The sequence below is a fragment of the Clupea harengus genome, unplaced genomic scaffold (assembly GCF_900700415.2).
Source record: "Clupea harengus unplaced genomic scaffold, Ch_v2.0.2, whole genome shotgun sequence".
Taxonomy (NCBI): Eukaryota; Metazoa; Chordata; class Actinopteri; order Clupeiformes; family Clupeidae; genus Clupea; species Clupea harengus.
In genome coordinates this window covers 833-6,782 of record NW_024879730.1, presented here as the reverse complement: position 1 = coordinate 6,782, position 5,950 = coordinate 833, and positions in this window count along the sequence as shown.

The window sequence follows — 5,950 nt, the reverse complement described above, 5'->3', positions numbered from 1 at the left end:
CATATTGTGATATTTTAGTACTCAATGTCTAAAATGTGTATTTGTATTTAAGTGTTTGACATAGATAACAACTGTGCCATGTGCTCAGCGACAAAACCACCAGGTCCAGGGCCTTCCTTCACTGACTGGGTATGTTTTTAATTTCTTTTACTCTTGTCATTGTTTGTTTGTGCATTTTGTACATTTTAGAGATGACAGGAAACGAGGGTAAAGATAGATGGGGAATTACATGATACAAAGGTCTCTGGCCGAAGTCATTCTCATAGACTTCATAAAAAGGTGGCTAAGTCAGCCTTGTATTTCACATTTATAATTTTCTGTTAACAACAGCAATGTAGCATTTGTTTAAAGCATGGTAAAGCTCGTACACATGAATAAAGCCTGCTAGTTTGGTGAAACATTTGAAATGATTACTAAGCAATGAACCTCTGTCTGTATTAAAGGTGGGAAATTTGAATTTTTTACAGATTCAGTGTGACAGATGTAGCCGGTGGTTTCATGCCCAGTGCCTCCAGATGGACACAGCCCAGATTCAAAATGTGCAAACCGCTGACTGGAATTGCTGTCTGTGTCAAAAATAATTCCACAATCAGTATGTGCTATGTCTTTTTTTTTTATATGTTCACTGTTTTCTTCGTCTGTGTATGAAAGAGTCGCCTAAAACACATATTTTGCCTTTCATAGTATTACCAGCTGCAAAAGCAACACTGGTATTGTTTTCACTTTGTGAGTCTGTGTGCAAGTCTCCAGGTGTTTATATTGCTATCTCTGTGTACAGATTTTCTCATCCCGATAGCAACCGTGAACGATGCAGTCACAAAACTTTACAGGTGTTTATTTTTTATCAAACTGAAGGCCGCGTTTGAAGATGGGTGTGGCCCAACAATGGCACCTGAATTACGAAGTTAAAATGAAGGGGTTGATCAGGACTTTACGCCCCTTAAACAATTTAGCATCATGGCCGTTTAGGTTTTTATAATTTTATTTTTCATTTTAATAACACAGTTGAGTGATGTTTTGTGTTTTTACATAAAGGTTTTAGGTTCCCATTTTATACAAAATTACATAAAAAAAAGTTTTACCTTGTTATAAAGAACAAAGCTTTTGACAACTACTCCGGTGTTTTATTTATAAAAATTATTTTTTTCCTCCATTGTTGGCGTTATGTATGTATTTTGTTATATATTACCTGTACTTACAAGTTTTGCAATAGTGAAATGGTGATAAATAATCAAGCTCGAAGGGAGCAAAGGAGCCACAGTTGGTGCCAATTCAAAAAATATTATAAAAATACAACACTACTAATTGAACAGAGCATAATTCATAGGAAAACAAATGTTATTTGTAGTGTAAAAGGGTACCCCAATCTAACCTAAGCATTATCCCTATAAAAGGATAAGATAATAAACAAAATGCTCAACATAATTAACAAATACAAAGAGAGTCTTTCACGCTGCAATCAATAAATTGAAATCAAGACATCGCTAAGGCAAGATTGATTTTTACATATGGGTGCGGCTGAAAGAGAGGGTAGGACAGTTAGAGATTCCAAGAAAAGGGACTAGTCATAGGAGTGGGAATAGAAGCATATCAGTCTCACTGTGGAATTATTGGGCAAAGTATTTTTATAGTACTTTGAGATATCCAGAAATGATGTATTCCACAGTAGAAATGTTGCACTTTACTTTGAAAAATCTCTTAATCTATACAGTCAAAATGTCTAATATTAATTGTGTGGGTAGTCAGAGAGGTCCTGAACACAGCCATATCAGTCTCACTCTGGAATTATTGGGAAAAGTATTTTTATAGTACTTTGAAATATCCAGAAATGATCTATTACACAGTAGAAATGTTGGACTTTACTTTGAAAAATCTCTTAATCTATACAGTAAAAATGTCTAATATTAATTGTGTGGGTAGTCAGAGAGGTCCTGAACACAGCCATATCAGTCTCACTCTGGAATTGGGAAAAGTATTTTTATAGTACTTTGAAATATCCAGAAATGAAGATTATTCACATGTTTGACTTTACTTTGAAAAATCTCTTAATCTATACAGTCAAAATGTCTAATATTAATTGTGTGGGTAGTGAGAGGTCCTGAACACAGCCATATCAGTCTCACTCTGGAATTATTGGGAAAAGTATTTTTTAGTACTTTGAAATATCCAGAAATGAACCGATTATTCACATGTTTGGACTTTACTTTGAAAAATCTCTTAATCTATACAGTAAAAATGTCTAATATTAATTGTGTGGGTAGTCAGAGAGGTCCTGAACACAGCCATATCAGTCTCACTCTGGAATTATTGGGAAAAGTATTTTTATAGTACTTTGAAATATCCAGAAATGAAGATGATTCACATGTTGACTTTACTTTGAAAAATCTCTTAATCTATACAGTAAAAATGTCTAATATTAATTGTGTGGGTAGTCAGAGAGGTCCTGAACACAGCCATATCAGTCTCACTCTGGAATTATTGGGAAAAGTATTTTTATAGTACTTTGAAATATCCAGAAATGAACCGATTGATTGGGAAATGTTGACTTTACTTTGAAAAATCTCTTAATCTATACAGTAAAAATGTCTAATATTAATTGTGTGGGTAGTCAGAGAGGTCCTGAACACAGCCATATCAGTCTCACTCTGGAATTATTGGGAAAAGTATTTTTATAGTACTTTGAAATATCCAGAAATGAACCGATTTGATTGGGCACATGTTGACTTTACTTTGAAAAATCTCTTAATCTATACAGTAAAAATGTCTAATATTAATTGTGTGGGTAGTCAGAGAGGTCCTGAACACAGCCATATCAGTCTCACTCTGGAATTATTGGGAAAGATTTTTTATAGTACTTTGAAATATCCAGAAATGAACCGATTGATTGGCACATGTTTGACTTTACTTTGAAAAATCTCTTAATCTATACAGTCAAAATGTCTAATATTAATTGTGTGGGTAGTCAGAGAGGTCCTGAACACAGTCATATCAGTCTCACTCTGGAATTATTGGGAAAAGTATTTTTATAGTACTTTGAAATATCCAGAAATGAACCGATTTGATTGGGCACATGTTTGACTTTACTTTGAAAAATCTCTTAATCTATACAGTAAAAATGTCTAATATTCATTGTGTGGGTAGCTTGAGAGGTCCTGAACACAGCCATATCAGTCTCACTCTGGAATTATTGGGAAAAGTATTTTTATAGTACTTTGAAATATCCAGAAATGAACCGATTTGATTGGGCACATGTTTGACTTTACTTTGAAAAATCTCTTAATCTATACAGTCAAAATGTCTAATATTAATTGTGTGGGTAGTCAGAGAGGTCCTGAACACAGTCATATCAGTCTCACTCTGGAATTATTGGGAAAAGTATTTTTATAGTACTTTGAAATATCCAGAAATGAACCGATTTGATTGGGCACATGTTTGACTTTACTTTGAAAAATCTCTTAATCTATACAGTAAAATGTCTAATATTCATTGTGTGGTAGCTTGAGAGGTCCCGAACACAGCCATATCAGTCTCACTCTGGAATTATTGGGAAAAGTATTTTTATAGTACTTTGAAATATCCAGAAATGAACCGATTTGATTGGGCACATGTTTGACTTTACTTTGAAAAATCTCTTAATCTATACAGTAAAAATGTCTAATATTAATTGTGTGGGTAGTCAGAAGGGTCCTGAACACAGCCATATCAGTCTCACTCTGGAATTATTGGGAAAAGTATTTTTATAGTACTTTGAAATATCCAGAAATGAACCGATTTGATTGGGCACATGTTTGACTTTACTTTGAAAAATCTCTTACTCTATACAGTCAAAATGTCTAATATTAATTGTGTGGGTAGTCAGAGAGGTCCTGAACACAGCCATATCAGTCTCACTGTGGAAATTAAAAGTATTTTTATAGTACTTTGAAATATCCAGAAATGATCTATTACACAGTAGAAATGTTGGACTTTACTTTGAAAAAATCTCTTAATCTATACAGTCAAAATGTCTAATATTAATTGTGTGGGTAGTCAGAGAGGTCCTGAACACAGTCATATCAGTCTCACTCTGGAATTATTGGGAAAAGTATTTTTATAGTACTTTGAAATATCCAGAAATGATCTATTACACAGTAGAAATGTTGGACTTTACTTTGAAAAATCTCTTACTCTATACAGTAAAAATGTCTAATATTAATTGTGTGGGTAGTCAGAGAGGTCCTGAACACAGCCATATCAGTCTCACTCTGGAATTATTGGGAAAAGTATTTTTTATAGTACTTTGAAATATCCAGAAATGATGTATTCCACAGTAGAAATGTTGCACTTTACTTTGAAAAATCTCTTAATCTATACAGTCAAAATGTCTAATATTAATTGTGTGGGTAGTCAGAGAGGTCCTGAACACAGCCATATCAGTCTCACTCTGGAATTATTGGGAAAAGTATTTTTATAGTACTTTGAAATATCCAGAAATGAACCGATTTGATTGGGCACATGTTTGACTTTACTTTAAAAAATATCATAATTTATACAGTAAAAATGTCTAATATTGAGTGTGTGGGTAGTCAGAGAGGTCCTGAAAACAGCCATATCAGTCTCACTCTGGAATTATTGAACAAACTGTTTTTATTGTACTTTGAAATATCCCCGTTCCCGTTCTGGGCGGTTCGGATGCGTTTACCATAAATATCAGTATATAGGTGCAGTAGAATTTCTGTGTCGGCTGATTTGACCGAAGACACGCGAGTGTCGGCTGGCTTGACCGCAGTGTTTGAAGCCATGGGCAACACATACCTCCGGCTCTCTGTCAGCGTCAGCGTCAGCGGTTAAAAATGCTGGAGATCTGGAAGTGTGTTCTCGTTCGGAGACACACAAAAGCCGCACGCCAACATGCACTCATATCTATTGTCTTAATCCGCTGTTGCCATGGATTTGGTAAACATGAAAACAAAATCGATATACGTGCACACCTGTCATTCGGGGGTTCGTTGAGAACAGCTTGAGAACAAACGCTATTTTTATACCTTGCTTTCAGTTTGTATTACAGTTGTTCAACGGCAAGTTGTTTTCATAACTATCTCATTTCGTCTGTAGCAACACAATTGTTTTCACACATCCAAATAAACAAATGAAATGAAACACGCCATTGGATAAAACAGGGAAAAACAAGAGGTTTTTGCTCCGTTCATCCGACAGCAGGATATCTGCCAAGCTCATCGCGTCAGAGCACCCCATCCAACCCCCCCCCCCATCGTGACCTACATCCCCATCTGTACCCGAACTACCTTCCGCTGGCACGGAGCTCAAATCATCCAGATGATGAATCCGCTCCCCCGGATAGGCCATTAAATGTGCGGCCGCTGGAGCGACAGCCAGCGGTCGATATCTTTACCAGACAGCTCAGCTCAGCTCAACTCAACTCCGCTAAGATCTAAGATCCTGCGCCGGCATGTTGGCATACGTGGATCGCTTCAGTGTTGAAACGGTTTAGGCCCGCAACACGACAAAAACAAAGGTGTTCGGCTATAAGGTTACACTTCGGGGAAGTTGGTGGTTGGAAGGTGTCGGTGATCGCTGGAGGAACACTGCACACACACACAATAGTCCTGACGAACACACACAAACACACACACACACACACCACCCACTCAGTCCATGCAGTCTAGTATATGGCACAAGACTATTCCTCTCCCAGACACGATGCATGTTTATAACGCGATTTAAGCCACACTGCCAAATCCCATTGTTTACAGTTTTTCACAGTTGTTAACACCCAAAAAGCGAAAATTCGGCACAATTTGCACAACCTTCACTTCATGTACCAATCGCTCGACCCAATTTGGCACTACTTCACACTGCCTTATCTGCATTAGACTCTGATTTTCTTTGTTAACACTCTGATGTCAATTACACATCACCTTGTTGTCAAAACACAACACACAATGTTCAG